The sequence below is a fragment of the Rhineura floridana genome, chromosome 9, assembly GCF_030035675.1.
Source record: "Rhineura floridana isolate rRhiFlo1 chromosome 9, rRhiFlo1.hap2, whole genome shotgun sequence".
NCBI lineage: Eukaryota > Metazoa > Chordata > Lepidosauria > Squamata > Rhineuridae > Rhineura > Rhineura floridana.
The window spans coordinates 97,100,815-97,118,608 of NC_084488.1; the positions used below are offsets into that span (position 1 = coordinate 97,100,815).

The 17,794-nt window shown below is 48.0% G+C and overlaps 1 pseudogene; it reads left to right on the plus strand.

The window, feature by feature from the left end:
- The first annotated feature begins 319 nt into the window (after positions 1 to 319).
- On the plus strand, positions 320 to 437 carry LOC133364636 (5S ribosomal RNA; annotated as a pseudogene).
- Positions 438 to 17,794: the final 17,357 nt, after the last annotated feature.

A 17,794-nucleotide genomic window follows, 5' to 3' on the forward strand; every position in this document is an offset into this window, starting at 1 on the left:
CTAAACAACATAGCTAAACACCCTGCTTTGATAAGCCCTTTGATGTCCTCCTCATTTGTTTCCCTGGCAGGGTAAATGTCTGGACTGCCTCTAAATAACCACCAAATTAAAGGGTTAACCCAATTTGCAATCCCAGTTATACATTTATTTATTTATTTATTTAATTTCATTTATAAACCGCCCTTAGCCAACATGAAAGAGTCTTATTCATTTGTTCATTCATTCAGTGTCTTTATAGCCTCCATTTTGGAACACAGGGCAGCTGACAAACAGAATGAATAAAACAACTATACACAAATAAACCATCATTAAAATCACATGCTACGGCCATACTACCCTGAACACGCCCGATCTTGTCTGATCTTGGAAGCTAAGCGGGTCAGGCCTGGTTAGTTCTTGGATGGGAGACCTCCTGGGAATACTGGGTGCCGTAGGCTTAGAGGAAGGCAATGGTAAACCACCTCTGAATTTGGGTTGCCAGGCTCAGGGCCTGAGAATGATCCTGTATCTTTAGGAGAAGAGAAAGTCAGCCAAGTGCAGGTGTTCTTGCAACACTGTAATGGGAAAAACCACAAGGTGGAATTCTCCCTTTCCCCTACACAACTTTTAAATCTCCAGAAGTCCTCTTGGTTGCCCGGCCAGGCCTCCAAGAGGTCTTCTGTATCTTTAAAAGTGGTGTTGCAAGAACACCTGCACTTGGCTGACTTTCTCTTCTCCTAAAGATACAGGATCAGTCTCAGGTCGAACCGGGCAACCCTACTCTGAATACCTCTTACCATGAAAACCCTATGGATATATCCAAAAAAGAACCATAGGATCACCATAAGTCATAATCAACTTGAAGGCATATAACAACAAACAAAATCACACAATCATAACAAACAATCAAATCAGCAGCAATAAATATCCATAGGACCACACCCTCACATCAGAAATGTTCATGGTCCAAGTGCCTGGACAATTAAAAATGTCATCAGTCTTTGTTTGAATATGCCTACTGCGGGGGTAACCCAGATATCACCTAGGAAGCTGAGACCATTGGTCCATCTAGTTTAGTATTATTTACACTGACTGGCAGCAGCTCTCCAGAGTTTCAGGCAGGGATCTCACCTAGCCCTACCTGAAGATGCCAAAGCATGCATTCTGCCACTGAGCTACAGCCCCTTCCCAGATGGGGCACCACCACAGAGAATGCCCTGCCTTATGTCACTGCATTCCTAGCCTCTACTATGGGTGGCACAATGAACACAGCATCCCCTGCTGATTGTAGCGCACAGATTGATTGGTGGTAATGGGGAAGATGCTCCCTCAAGTATTTCAGCAGACTCTTGTTGGGCTGTGACCCATAGGCATTACTGTCTCTAGTTGTTTTCCATAAAGCCTGCAAGTTTGGAGAAGTAACTGTTATCTCTTGGCCTGAGAGTGAGCAGACATCCAAGGCCAGCGGTTGTCATGGTAACGTGAGATAGCAACTGGGAAAGTTCTAACAGAGTCTGTAAGTTGTGTCTTCTGAATATTGCCTCTGAACTGTGAGGCTGGTCTTCTGTGTAATGTCTTTGAACTGAGAACTTCTCTCCTAGAGGGGGGGATCTTAAAGCCTTAAGCCATAATGTCTTAATAAAAGACTCTTAACCTGATCTAATGCATCTGAGAAGTTTCTTGAGCAACTTAACTCCAACGTAACGTATGCTGTTTCACGCAACAACGCACACACATCAACAACTCTAGCCCTCAAAACTTTATTATATCATAATAAATGTGGTAGGGTTTTAGGGCCCCTCTTGACTTCTGTTTGATTGCAGGTGCATTCTTGACCACATCTGCACTATACATTTAAAGCAATATCATACCACTTTAAACAGTCATGGCTTCCCCAATAGAATCCTGGGGAAGGGCAGTTTGTGAAGGATGCTGAGAGCTATTAGGAGAACCCTGTTCCCCCCACAGAGCTGCAATTGCCAGAGTGGTTTAACAGTCAGCCCTCTTCCCAGGGAACCCTGGGAATTCTAGCTCTGTGTGGGGAATAACAACTCTCAGCACCCTTAACAAACTACAGTTTCCAGGATTCTTTGGGGGAAGCCATGGCTGTTAAAGCCGTATCATACCACTTTGCAGTGTAGATGGGGCCATGCTCTTGACACAATAATAATGCATGAGCGGTGGGTTTATTCTGCTTCAGTCTGTTCTGCGATGCTTTCTCAATGCCACCACATTATTGCTATCCAGAGAAGCTACAGTGTAACAAAAGTGGGACACACACACACAAAAATCCCCCAGAACATTTGTAATATTAAAAGTTACAGGATTTCAGCAGGAAGTTACAGGATGTGCACTGACTGGAAATGAAACTGTATGACTCAAACTTTTGCAGGCGCAAACATTATTGAAACCAGGATTATATGACTGCCCCAAAAGCATCATGAGCATAAATCATCATGAATGTGTAATAAAAAGGACATATCTAGGAGCCCTTATATACCATATGATTCTCTCATTGTTTTTGCCAACACCAGACTTAAATTGACTACCATTCTGGAAGTTGGGACCTTATACATATGTAAGGGGTTGTCTGCATCAGACCTTTTACCTTACCTAAACAAGACTGATGTAACACATCCCAAGCTGCCTTTGAAGGTATTCTGACTGGGATGGGGAAGGGCAAAAGTAGGATGGGGGAGACCTGCTGCATGCTTTAGAGAGCTGCTTGCACTTCTCTGTGTCTCAGACTTTATATCTTACAGAGGTTGAAACTCCAGTACACTGAATGCAAGGACACAGAGAAATCGCTTGGCTTGGAGAATATAAACTTGCAACACAAGTATACATTAGAATGTAAAGACAGGGCTATGTTTGAAGTTCAAATAGTGTTGAGTGCCCTGTTGAGTAAAGAAGAACTTGTATCTCTAGCATCATCGACCTCCAGTTATCAAAAGTTGTGCAAAGCCAATTATATAATCTTGTGAAATGCTGATTTGAACAAATACTGGCTATGTAATGGCTAGTGTCAGACAGAGGGCTAGCTAGGGGCTAGGCACAGACAACCTGGCACTTGCTATGACCCAGTGAATGGCAATGAAATCCCACTAAAGCCCCAGCAGGATCTAAACAGTGACTAAACTGTGTAATGAAACTCACACAAAGGAGATGGCTCGGATACCGGTCATGATACTTGCCTGCAGCAAATTTTAGAAGCTGTTTCACCCATCACCCACTGAAATCTTGAATCGCCCTTGGAAATAGTTGCTTAAATGTCTTTTGCACCCCAGCCAGAGCTGCCAATGCCTTGGATCAGTGTGAGCATAAGGGATCTTCAACTGGTGGCCCCTTGGCCAAACCTCCCTCCTGAGTAATACCATCTGGCAAAAAGGGGGTGTGAATGAGCAGCATCTGTTGCAATGTGATTGATACCAGGTCAGTTTTAGGAGCAGGGCATAGGCTCTGCCATTCAGTAGAATCATAGAATCATAGAGTTGGAAGGGGCCTTGTAGGCCATCGTGTCCAACCCCCTGCTCACAGCAGGAAATCCACAGCTAGAGCATCTCCCGCAGATAGCTGTCCAGCCTCTGCTTGAACACATCCAGCGAAGGGGATCCCAGCACCTCCCTAGGCAGTCGGTTCCATTGCCGAACTACCCTTACTGTCAAGAAGTTCCTTCTAATGTCCAATCTGAATCTACGCTCCTGCAACTTAAAACCATTAGACCTAGTCCTACCCTCTGGGGCAGCAGAGAACAAATCTGTACCCTCCTCTATGTGACAGCCCTTCAGGTACTTAAAGAGTGCAATCATGTCACCCCTCAGCCTTCTCTTCACCAGACTGAACATGCCAAGTTCCTTCAACCTTTCCTCATAAGACTTGTTTTCCATACCGGCTATCATCCTCGTCACCCTCTTCTGAACCTGCTCCAACTTGTCTATATCTTTCTTAAAATGAGGTGCTCAGAACTGAACGCAGTATTCCAGATGAGGCCTGACTAATGCAGAATATAGTGGGACTATTACTTCCCTCGACCTGGAAACTATAGCTCTGTTTATGCAGCCCAAAACCGCGTTTGCCTTTTTTGCCGCAGCATCACACTGCTGGGTCATGTTCAACTTGCGATCCACTACAATTCCAAGGTCCTTCTCACACGCACTACTGCTAAGCCGGGTATTTCCCATCCTGTACCCATGCATTTTGTTTTTGTGGCCTAAATGCAGAATCTTGCATTTGTCTTTATTGAATTTCATTTTATTAATTTCAGCCCAATTTCCTAGTCTATCCAGGTCCCTTTGGATTTTATTCCTGTCTTCCATTGTGTTAGCTATCCCTCCCAGTTTCATATCATCCGCAAACTTCATAAGGCTTCCCTCCACCCTGTCATCTAAGTCATTGATAAAAATATTGAAGAGTATCGGCCCCAGGACGGAACCCTGTGGCACTCCACTCGAAACCTCCTTCCAGTCCGAAGCAGAGCCACCGACGACCACTCTTTGAGTACGGTTTTCCAACCAGTTGTGAATCCACCTGACAGTATTCCCATCTAGTCCACATTTGACCAGTTTGCTAATCAAAAGGTCGTGGGGGACTTTGTCAAACGCTTTGTTGAAATCTAGATAGATGACATCTACAGCATTTCCACCATCTACTAAGCTAGTGACCCAATCAAAAAAAGAGATGAGATTAGTTTGACAGGATTTTTTCTTGACAAACCCATGCTGGCTCCTACTAATCACAGCATTAACATCTAGATAGTTGCCAATGGACTCTTTTATTATCTGTTCTAATATCTTTCCCGGTATTGAAGTCAGACTGACCAGCCTGTAATTCCCCGGATCTTCTTCTTTACCCTTTTTAAAGAGCAGGATGACGTTTGCCCGTCTCCAATCCTCAGGCACCTCTCCCGTTCTCCAGGATTTCTCAAAGATGATGGCAAGAGGTTCCGAGAGTACATCAGCAAGTTCCTTCCATTCCCTCGCCAAACAAAGTGAGTTATTAACTAGAGGGTTATTCCTACCTCCGTCAGGGACAATCCATCTACATGAAGCTTTTTCCAGGCACCAGAGTCACTGAGTACATCCAATCCTAGCAGTCTGCTGTCTGCAACGCACATGTGCATATTTCAGCTCATTTTGTCTAAACATCTACTTGACACAACTACCAGCTAGCCTACCTGTACTGGAAAGCTGAACACACAATATTTATGCTGACCCACACCATTGGTGCCAGCCTAAATTTTCCTCCTGTTGTGAATAGCACCTACAGCAAGGGGGTGTGTGCGTGTGTGCGTGCGTGCCTGCGTGTATAAGAGAGGGGGGGATTCTGACCAGGACTGCAGCATGAGCAAAGGGTTACCTCTCCCTGCAGTGCAAGGTCCTGATCCATCTAGCCCCCGCCCAATGCCAGCTATTTATTTGCTTAAAATCAATCAAGCAGGGCAAACAACATAACAAACATTTCACTTGGCCCATGCTTATCCCCATAGGAACAAATGGCAACCATTTGCTTATACAGGCTTTGATTGTGATGATAAAACTTGCATTCAATAATAGGAAAAAACAATGGGATTCCCTCAGGATGCAGCCCCAGCCCTGCTGATGCTAGTAGCCCCAGTCAATTAGAATCTAGTGTCCCTCTTTGCATCCAGAAGTTCTTTTTCTTGGTTACTTGTATCTTGTAACCATCAAATGCCTGGGTAAAAAGGAATGTTTTTAAATTACTCCCACACATTGAGAGAAGTCTCAGTCCTATCCATCTCAATCAAACAATAATATTAATGCAGGGAATTATCAATGCAACTTTCTGTTGAGGAAGAAAATGCTGCAGTTGAGGTGCAGAAGTCTGCAGAAGGGTAAGTTGCACAGATTCGAATTTGGATGGCAAGCATGCTCTGGAGATCACCGTTGGGTGTTCCAAAGTTCAGACATCCTTAAATTTCAGAGATAAAGTTACCAAGTGCTTCTTGCCCAAATTCCTGACTCATATGCCCTTTGAAATATCTCTTACATGTGACACATGATCCTGAAAGAAAACTGGTGAGTTTAACAAGTTACTGTAAGTTTTATATATGTGACTGTAGGAAATGTTATGAGAACAGCACTAGAGTTTTACTTTACTTACATATTTTATTTTATTTTTCAGAAGACTTCATCTATTTAATTCATGAATAACTTTCCATGAAACATCTGAAAATGGTTAAAAATAAAAACATCAATAATCATCAACAATGAAAACATATAAAAACACTTTCAAATTGCACAGAAGAGAAAGGGCACAGATCAGCTGAACCTATCTATCCTTCAAAAGTCATTAATCTATAATTTGGTATATACGTGCAAATATACTACCATATGTAGTGTACCTCTGATCACAGTAAGTCTTCTGTGGACTCAAATTCTAAATTATACATATTGTTATGAGAATGTGGATTGATTCCTATAGTGCATCTAGCAGAGGTTCCAGACAGCTGCTATTTTCATGTGTGATTCAATTATATACTGTACCAGCAAATTCAGGTTCTGCAATTAAAATTGATTTGGTGCTCTTGTGCAACAAACCACTTTTAAAAATGACTTTTTGTAATAATAGGAAAATACACTAGAAAATGTCGGTCAACATCTGCTTGATCCAAGCAAATCAGAATGAATGCTCAATAAACAAGTCATCTGGAGCTGGCCAACCTATGTTTGAAAATAAGGCTACCTGCACACTAACCTGTTACATAGGATTGCTGGTCTCTGGTTTTTGCCCAGAGACTCCAGTTTCGGAGGGGTCCTCTCCAGGTGAGTCACCTTAATCTCCGGACTCTTAGTTTTCATTAAAAAAATTAAGTTTCTAGGTGGTCTGGTTCAAAAGATATAATCCCGTTCCGTGCCCGGGACCTACCGGGCAGAGGGACGAGCTTGCGGCCACTGTCGATGTCCAGGCCGCCATCTTGGGGGATGCGTGCACACACGGCGCGCTGGCGCGCCGTCGTGTGACGCGGCAGGGAGGCGGGGCGGCTGAAGGCTATTTAAGGCCGCCCCGCCTGCTTCCCGCCATCCAGTTCAAATTTCGGTGGCAATCTCGGTAGCCGCAGCAGCAGCTTCAGCGCGGCTTCTTTCAGCGGCAGCTTCGGCGCAGCGCGGCTCCTTTTGGCGGCAATCTCGGCAGCCGCAGCAGCAGCTTCGGCGCGGCGCTGCTCCTTTCGGCGGCAATTTCGGCAGCCGCAGCAGCAGCTTCGGCGCGGCGCGGCTCCTTTGCCGGCGCACGTGGGCCTCCGGAGGCTTCCTGAGGCCAGGGTGGCTGGGCTGCGGCGAGCCCCCCCCCAGCCTCATTGAGAGACAGGGAGGCAGCGGCGGCTGGCACCAAGGCCTATGCGGCGAGGATCCTGGGGCAGTCACTACGAGGCGGCAGCGCAGGATCGGATCCAGCAGCGGCGAGGACCACAGGCTAGGCGGCCTTTGGCCGGCAACTTTTAAATTTAATTATTAATTTTAATTAACGCGGGGGTAGGTGGGGCACGGCCCCAACCATCAATCCTTGCCACGTGCAGGGCAATTAGGCTCCCCTCCAGGATAATTGGGTGCCAGGAGGGGGTATAGAATAAGCAGGCGGGCCCCTTCACAACGTTTTGAAATCACGTCGTTTTGTAAGCGGGGCCCCTATCTCCCTCTAGTATGCCACCCAAGAAAGGACAAGGGGGGCCAAAAGGGAAAGGAAAGGCCCCCAAAGCAGGGGGGAGATGCCCACCCCCAGCGGCGGAGGGGGCAAGGAGTGGGGAGGGGCCACCATGGGCGGCCATATTAGCCAGGTTGGAAGCCCTAGAGCATGGCTCAGGCCATCCTAGTGCACCTCGGGACCAACCTGTGACAGGGAAGGAGAAGGACCCACCACCCAAACGGTCTCGGGGGAAAACGCAGCGGCCAGTGAACAGAGCTGATGCAGGGGCTGTTGCTTCCATCTTAGCGCGACTGGATGTGCTGGAGGCCGGGCCCAGGGCTGAGGCGAGGACGCCCAGCATAGAGCCAGGCGCAACTCCCACCTTGCAAGCAGCACCAACAATGCAGCCCACACAAGGACCTTCGGCGGAAAGCACACAGGGTGAGTCCTCTATCATGCCACAACAACAAGGGCAGCGGCAGTGGAGCTGGGCCCCCTGGGGGTACCCCTACTGGCCCTTTTCCCCACCAGCGGTAACCGAGGGATATGGGCAGGCAGGGACTCCCACCGGCGGGGGGGAGGTTACGCCACAGCAGCAGCATCCCCTAAGGGAGGCCTGCGAGCAGGTCTGGCACCTCGCTGCTGGGACGGCGATGGAAGGAGGGCATCAGCCCGCCCTGTCTGCCAACCCCCCCGCAGAGATATCCGACCCCCTGGGATCAGTCAGAGAGGGGGCCATACCTTTTGGGGAAACGTCTGCCCCACTGGGTTTTCATCTTCTGCCTGCTACGAAGGACAGAATATGGAGGGGAGAGTACGTGGACCTATTCTCGCTCTTGTACAAGGAGCCGGTTGGGAAGGATAAGGATAAAGGGGAACATGCAGAGCCCGATAGGCCCAAGCGCCGACGGGTAGAGCGCTCTTGGTCTAACTGGCTGCCTGCATTCCTTACGTACATGGGGGTGGTAATACAGAGGCAGCCTCATAGGGCCTCAGTACTGATCAAATACCTCGATATCATATATCGGGGCTACTCTGAGTTTCAAGGGACGGCATGGCTGGACTACGACCAGGCGTTCCGTATGAGGGCGGCTTTTGATACATCCCTCCCCTGGGACAAAAAGGAGGCTGACCTGTGGCTGCAATTTATGGCACATTCTAGACCCATGGCAGGTGATAGGGCGGACAGCGGCCATCTCTTGGCGCGCCAGGCGTCAGCAACTGCTTCCCGCGGGCCTGCGGGGCAGGGGGTTCAACCCCGCCTGCTTTGCTGGGAGTTCAGCTCGCGTGGCCTTTGCGGTCGGAGCCCATGCAGGTTCAGACATGAATGTGCCATATGTGGGGGCCCCCACGCCTGCACTAGCTGCCCCAGGGGCCGCCCCTTCAGGGGTGGAAACAGGGATTCGGCTGGCGCAAGGAAGACAGGGGCTGCAGGCGCAGCCCAGGGAAAGGGGCCCCAGCCCAATTAAAATTGCCGAGCTCCAACACTTACTCCACCTTTACCCCCTAGTCCAAGATGCCCAGTTTTTACTCGAAGGCTTCACAGTGGGTTTTCGGATCCCCTATTTGGGTCCCAGGCGACCTTTCATGTCCTGCAACCTTAAGTCAGTGGAAGGCAGGGAATCAGTTCTGAGAGAAAAAATTAGGAAGGAAGTAGTAGCCGGCCGGGTTTTGGGCCCCTTTGCTGCACCACCCATCCCCTCACTCAGAGTTTCCTCGTTGGGCCTCGTCCCCAAGAGGGCACCAGGTGAATTTCGCCTGATACACCACCTGTCCTTTCCACGGGGTGAGTCAGTCAATGACTTCATCCCAGCGGAGCTGTGCTCAGTCCACTACACATCATTCGACTGTGCTGTGCGAATGGTCAGGGACTGCGGGGTTGGGGCCCTTATGGGAAAGTGTGACATCAAGTCTGCTTTCCGCCTCCTCCCGGTCCACCGACAAGACTTCGAGCTGCTGGGCTTGGCTTTTGAGGGTGAATATTACGTGGACAGGGCATTGCCTATGGGCTGCTCTATATCATGCTCTGTTTTCGAGCGCTTCAGCTCCTTCTTGGAGTGGGCGGTCAAGAGGCGCGCAGGCTTGCAATCAGTGGTACACTATTTGGATGACTACCTGTTTGCGGGCCCTGCGGACTCAGGCACCTGTAGGGCATTCATGGCACATTTCGCAGGGCTGGCTGGGGAGCTGGGCGTCCCCCTCGCGGCCGAGAAAACTGAGGGCCCATCCACCTCTATCACGTTTCTGGGCATCGAGATAGATACGGTGGCCCAATGCTGCAGGCTCGCTCATGACAAGTTGGGGGCCCTCAGGGAGAAGATCTCAGAGGTGGTCAGTTCTAATAAGGTGACATTAGCCACTCTCCAATAGCTGGCAGGCCATCTGAACTTTGCCTGCAGGGTTGTAGCGCCCGGCCGTGCCTTCCTGCGGCGCGTATATGACGCCATGGCTGGTCTATCACGATCCTACCACCGCACACGGGTGACAGCCGCTCTTAGGGCTGACCTGAGAGTGTGGTCCACCTTCTTGAGGGAATTTAATGGGGTCTCCCTATGGAGAAGGGATCGCCTGTTGGAGGCAGAGCTACAGGTTCACTCCGATGCCTCGGGTGCCTTCGGTTTTGGGGTCATTCTTCATGACTCATGGTGCCACGGCAGCTGGCCGCAGGGCTGGACACTGGCTGGCCTGACCAGAGACCTGACGTTCTTGGAGTTCTTCCCCATTGTCGTGGCCGTACACCTCTGGCCCGACAAGTTGGGTAATTCCTCAGTCCACTTTTGGTGCGACAACCTCCCCACAGTGCACGTTATTAACACCCTGTCCTCTAGAAACCCCAACATTATGCTTCTGGTGCGAGCATTCGTGCTCCAATGTCTTCGCTATAATATTCAGTTCCTGGCGCGCCACGTTCCGGGTATTGACAATAGTATTGCTGATGCTCTATCACGGAACCAGATGGAGAAGTTTCGCCAGCTGGCACCGTGGGCAAGGGCTCTGCCGGAGGTGTTCCCCCCAGCGCTATGGGAGATTGGAGGATTGAATCAGAAAGGGCCATAAGCCTTTCTGTGGCGCCCAGCACTTTGGCCAGCTACCAGGGGGCAGGTAGGGATCTATCAAACTTCAGAGAGTCCAGGGGTTACGCCCAGGAGTGGCCCATCCCGGTCGAGCAGCTTATGGAGTTCTGCGTGGAGGGGAAACGGAGAGGCCTTTCAGTCAGGACCATCAAAGGTAAGCTCTCAGGCCTCGCTTTCCTTGCGAAGGCACGGGGCTTTCAGGACTACATGGGTGACTTTAGGGTGCACCGGATGCTGGAGGGTTGGTCCCGCGAGCGCCCTTGCCCCCCGGATGCACGCCTCCCCTTTTCCCCGGAGCTATTGTTTGGCCTGCAGGGACAGTGGAAGCACTTGTGTTCTTCCCCTTTCGAGGCCCTGCTATATCATGCTGCGGCCCTCACTCTGTTTTTTGGGGCCTTCCGAATTGGGGAGGTGGTGGCGGCTTCTAAGATGGATAACTCCCTCCGAGCTCTGCTAGTCTCCGACCTCAGCTGGAGGGCAGAGCGGGCCCTCCTGCGGCTCAGGCGGTCTAAAATGGACCAGCATGGTAAGGGGCGCCTGGTGGTATTAGCCCCATGCCGGCAGCAAGAACTCTGCCCAGTAACAGCCCTGCGCGGTTTTGTGGCAGCGAGGGGGTCGCAGTCAGGGTACCTATTCATACATAGGAACTCCCAGCCCCTTACCAGATACCAGTTCTGGTCCGTGGCGAAGGCCACACTGGGAAATTTAGGCGTGGACCCCAGTAAGTTCGGGACACACTCCTTCCGGATAGGCGCGGCCTCCACGGCGGCCCTATTGGGCTTCTCTAAAGACAGGCTTCAGGCTGTGGGCGGGTGGTCCTCGGACGCGTACAAGGCCTACGTTAGACCACTTGCTGACACACACGACGCCAGCGGCTAGATGTTGGCCCCCCCAGGCCCCCCCTTTTTTTTTTTGTTACCCAATGTCGTTGTTGTTTCAACAGATCGCTGGACAAGATCGGAGCAGCCACGCATCCTCCTATGTGGCCACAGTATGATGTTCTGGGCGGGCCGCAGGGCGGCGAAGTCTCGCTTTGGCACGCAGCTGGGGCTCAGTCAATGGGCCGCAGTCCAGTGGCTGGGACGTCGGGGGATGCGTTGGGACGGGCTCCTGCTTGTTTCAACCGGCTGTGGAAGTGGCAGTGCCCCAGGTGCTGGTGATCCACCTCGGGGGCAACGACTTGGGTCTGTTAAAGGGCAAGGCCCTAATTGAACAGGCATGCGGTGACCTCCGGGCCATTGCACGTCGCTGGCCGGGGGTGCACTTAGTGTGGTCAGACATCCTGCCGCGCAGGAGGTGGAATTGTACCGGTGACCCACGAGGGATGGACAGGGCACGGAAAAAGGTGAACAGGCAGATTCAGAGGGCCCTTAGGGACTTGGGAGGTTCTGTCATCCACCACCCAGAGGTGGGCCACAACAAGCTTGAGCTGTTTCGGCCTGATGGCGTCCATTTGACGGACACGGGCAATGACATCTTTCTAAGGGACCTGCAGAAGGGTTTACACCAGATTCTTATCGGGTGTGGGGTAAAGGGGGACTAAGCAGAGGCTTGTCCCCCTTCTGTGGCGAAGAAGTGCGGGGAAAGGTTAAAGGGAAAGGGCAGCTAGGTGACACCTTTAGGCACCTTTGGGGGTGACAGGCGGTCCGGAGGCCTGCAGCTCAGGGCTACACGGCCTGGGGACAGGGTACGGGCCGCCTTTGGGGCCAACGTGCCTCATCCGCTCGGAGTTTCAGGGCTCCGAGGGGCGGTGATGCGGGTTGGACCCCCTACACATCTTCAGGGTGTGGCTGGAGCTGGGGGGCTGGCACAGGGCAGCCCCAGGCTCAGGCAGGGCATGGTCGCCCGATAGCTGCTAACAGGCTTTGCCTGGATCACCAGAATGCTCCCGCCCTTAATCTCCCTTCTGCAGGTTCATTATTCAATTGATTCTGTTTAAATAAAGTGGCCCATTATTTACCCAAGCAATGGTGTCTGTGTTTTATTTCGGCAATAGGCCGCAAACCAAAATGTCAGCTAACCCTCCCCCTGCAACATCTGTTAGTGCTGGCTGCTCTAATCCCTTCCCTTTCAGTTTTTTAGCCAATAAGTGAAGTCAGGGTTGTGATTAACAAGATTTGTTGACTCCCAGGCAATAGCTAAACCCCATTTCAAGTTCTGAGAACAGTTTCCTTTTCCTACTTGTCTCACATCAGGAATTCAGTAAATATATAGCTTTCAGCAGCATAAAGAGTACTTTCTCTGTACAGGATTGGGACTTGCTTCTGAGTAAACATGCATAGGATTGCACTACAACAGAAGATCACAGCAAGATCTTGGTAGGCATAAAAGTATACATGCAGGTTCTTTTTAATTACTTACAAAGGGCATATTATGTTGGAATATATGGGGATCAACTCCAACTTGTGGGTTGAGGCTGCATGGGGCTAAAGGCATAGCTAGAGAGGAGACCTCTTGGTTGTTAGGCTATACCTGTCCTTTGATCTCCGGCTGTCTCTTCCTTTCTGCTAGACTGATATGCAAGGAATGTTGAGCCCAGTTTCTTCCCGCCTTTCCAGTCTTTCTTCTTTCTCGAGAGGGGACCAGACATCTTTCTTTTGTCTCTCCTCTCAACCAGCATGAGGGCAGACCCTGGGATCAGAGTCTGCTGCTCCAACATAGCTAGTTAGCTAGGTCTAGAACTCTTTCCTATCAAGCATGTACTTCCAGAATAAAGTAGTTATTTCTTATTTTAAAGCTTAAAGTCTCTGTCTGACAAATTTGCAGGGAAGGTAGAATTTTAGCAAAGATTCAAACACACACACACATAAGCTCGCTCAAAACTCTCCGTTCCGCTACACAACTCTGCAGGGTCCTACAGGACATTGGGCCCAGCCTCCTATATATTATATGTTTTATCTTTCAAATAATTTTTGAACGGAAGTGACATGATTCTGAATTTTAGATTGGGTTTGTGAAGTTCCTTCTCACTGAATTGCAGTGCTGTACAGGCTTCCCTGTCTGAGTAAGCCCCATTGAATACATTGAGACCTGCTTCTGAGTAGGATTGCACTATAAATATCTTTACAAGTTGTGTAAATAAGAAACATCTTTGACATTCATGCTTATATAAATATTTCTTCATACTATGTCTTGATATGTATCTGATTTCACACTATGGTTGTAAATTATTATTTACAAATTATTTTTTCCTCTACATTTTAAGTGTGCTCGTCTTCTTTAGGATGGTCATGGTCCCCCTCTGTTGTTTTCACCCTGAGGGGCAGATTAGGCTAACAGATGGTGCGTAGTCCATGGTCGCCCAGTACACTTTGTAGCTGATTTCCATTGTAAAATTTAATTAAAATGATTTATATGCAGGCAAAGTTTATGAAGTAATGTAGATCCACATAATACATTTAAAGCACATCCAACTTGCATTTAAAGCACATGACTTCCCCCAAAGAATCCTGGGAAGTGTAGCTTCCCCCTCACAGTTATAGTTCCCACAACCCTTAACAAACTACAGTTCCCATGATTCTGTGGTGGGATTCATGTGCCTCAAATGTATGTTGAATGTGCTTTAAATGCACGATCTGGATCTGCCCTAGGTATGGTGTGCATTCATTAGTGAGTTGAAAAGAACAATTTTAAAAGATACGTTTTTAAACAGGGATGTAGCTCAGTGGTAGGGCACTTGCTTTGCATGCAAAGGTCCAAAATTCAATCTCTGGAAGAGACTATTGCCTGGAATCCTGGAGAGCCAATGCTAGTTCATGTCATCAGTACTGAGCTAGATGGTACCAAATGGCCTGACTCAGTATAAAAGAGGAAAGAGACCCAAGGGCCAAACTGATGCCAAAATTTATATATGTATTTTATTTACAATACTTATATATCACTTTATTGTAAAAAAAACCTCAAAGCGATTTATAGAAGGAATTAAAACAATGAAATTATGGGGGGAAACTGTTAAAGACAGGCATTTAAAAACATTCAAAATAATAAAACCAACAATTAGTTAAAAACAGATTAAAAACATAAAAGCTTCTACCTGTGTGGGTAGGCTTGTCTAAACAAAAATGGTTTTGGCAGGTGCTGAAAAGAGTACAATGAAGGTGTCTGCCTAATGTCAGTAGGCAGGGAGTTCCAAAGCGTAGGTACTGCCACACTAAAGGACCAATTTCTTACAAGAGCAGAACAAGTACTATGGAAAGCACACCTTGAACTTGGCTTGGTAGCAAATCGGCAACCAGTGCAGATTTCAGAGCAGAGGTCTTATGTGCTGATAGGGTCTCACTCATGTCAGCAATTATGGCTCAGCACTCTGGACTAACTGCAGCCCCCGGGTCAGGTTGTGCTGCATGGGGATTCCTGTGACCTTGGCTGACTGGCTGCCAGGATTTTCTGTTTTCTGCCTTACTCATAGGGATCTTGTGGTTGGTATGGTATTGCATTTTGGAAATCATCACTGTCTTTTGTTTTTCTTTTTCTATTTGCATTTCATTTACCTCTGACCTTACTCCCTTACATTCATAGAAGCAACAACAGTGGTTCCATGTGGGCAGCTCAACCCCCTTAAACCCATGGATGATGCACCTTGTTATTTGCATGATGGTTTGCATGAAGAGAATTCACATATTGGGAAGTGTGGCTTCAACTGATGTTGTTCCCAATCTACTGCCTCTGAAGGTAGATCAAACCATGTGTATTTTCTCTCTGTCAGTTATTACTCACTGGAATTGGGTTGGCTGTCAAAGTGAGTTTATAGCAGCCCACAGAGTAGGCAGGAAAGAGTAGAGAATCTTACTCATTTCTCAAACCTCTCTCTGCAGTGAAGGGTCAAGTCTGTAAAGATATTTGGAGCAGTCACGTTAAAAGGCAAGCAGGGCATTCCAGGGAAAGGGTTGCCAACCCTGCTTTGATATGGACATTGTTGCAGAGGATCCCTAGTCAAGCCTTACCAACAGCACAATCCTACCAATATCTACTTAGAAGTAAGTCCTGTTGAGTTCTATGGGGCTTAGTCCCTTAGTGTGTTCAGAATTGCAGCCTTCAGGGGCATCCATCTTTACTCCCCAGTGCTCCCATCTCATATCTCCACAACACTAGGCTTTCTTCCTACAATGGCCTTCTGGTGACTGGCCTGGTCTGAGGGCACTTAAACCCTTGTTGCCAGAAGCAAGTAGGCTAGATTACATGTTCCTTACCCAGGCTCTCTAAGCAGATGAGAAGGAATGATCCCGTCACTTCCGCTGGATCTGGAAACACCCTCATTTAGCTAAGATTTCTATCTTAATTTCCAATCACCGAATTTTTTGTTTGTTTGAGTGGTATGCTCCAAGCAACTGTGGTTGATGCTCAATGTATCATGCTTAATGACATCACTAGGGTCCACCCCCATGACATCACTAGGGCCCACCCCTGAAATGTCAGGGTTTGGGATGCTTTTAACCTGGCAATCCTAGTTTTGTAGCACAAAAATGTAGCCTGTCTCTATCCAGAATTGTTCATCCTTGTCCTCAACATGCTGCTTTCAGTCTAGATCAGTGGTTCTTAAAAAAAATTCTGTCATGGACTTGTTTGAGAATCTGATGAAACTATGGACCCCCATAAAAAACAAACAATTAAATAAAATCAAATTTATTGCAATGGAAATTGATTTTGCGTGTGTGTGCCTGGTTCATGGACCCGATGCCCATCCATGGAACCCATAGGGGTTCATGGACCACAGGTTAAGAACTCCTGATCCAGATGAATAAGGGTGGGCGTGGTTACTTGAGTTTGGAAACTGCAGCTGGTACAGAATTCAGAAGCCATATTGCTCACTGGGGGAAAATGGTCTGAGCATATAACACCAATTTTGGCATAACTGCACTACCAATTAGTTTCCGGGCTCAAGTCCAAATGCTGAGTTTGACCTATAAAGCCTTATACAGCTCATGATCCCAATACCTCAAGTACCACCTCATCCCATATGAACCAACCCAGACCCTGCAATCAGTATCTGTAGCCCTTCTTTGTGTGCCCCCTCTGAGGGAGGTGCGGAACCCGAGAACAGGCTTCTCAGTGGTGGCCCCGTTTATGGAATGCTCTCTTCAGGGAAGCACGCCTGGTGCCATCATTATCTATTTTTAGGTTCTGGGCAAAACCATTTTTCTTCTCCCAGGCATTTGGCTCTTAATTTTGGAGAGTTTTTGGAGGGCTCTTTAATGTTGTAGCTTCTTTTAGGAGGTGGGCTGTTCCACCATCTTATTAATGTCCTGTGTTTTTTAACTTTTCATTTATTGTAGTTTTTTATATTGATTTTATTCTTTTTATTGATTGGAAAAGGAAAAACCACTAATAAATTTAATAAGTAAATGAATGTGTATTTGAAAACTCTCCCCTTGATTAGCTTATCCACCCTGCACATGCCCCAGTGAATGAAGCAGGGTGATTGTGTTCTTGGTATATGCCCACCTACATCATTGGGCAGGTGTGAACACACTCCCTCCCACTGCTGGAAGTGCCTACATCTGTTTTTAAATCCACACACTGCAGGGTAATGCAGAATCAATCTACAATGAGCTTTTATTTTCAGAATGAATCCATGTTCTCAAGGAGCACCTTTCATGGGCAAAACATACGCAATAGATCTAGACTATGCGAAGACCACATAGAAAAAACAAAGTTTTAGTCTCCACTGATTCTAAAATAAAATGTCATGTGTACACAGCCCAAGTTGCTGAGGGGGCAGGGGGGAGAGTCATTTTCCCCATTTTGTTTAAAGCCTGGTTTTCTTCTGCAAACCAAAATTATACAGGAGGAAAGAAAAATAAACAGACAATGCACTCCTACCTATGAAGAAAGACTGACACCATTTGTACTAAATGTTATTAAAGTGCAGCATTCCACTGAGATTGAACCTGCTCGGTGCTGCAGAAACAGAGAAAACAATGATATTTTTTTCTGCCTGGGCAAGATTAGAAAGGATTTTTTTCTCAGGCTCAGAACCGCAGTTTCATATTCTTAGGTATTTGGCAGTTACACTCAAGTATGACTGCTGAAGAGATCTTCCAGAGAAACACTGTTGTATTGTCAGCATTTGGTGTTTAACCTCAAGTTTTTCATTCTTTTGC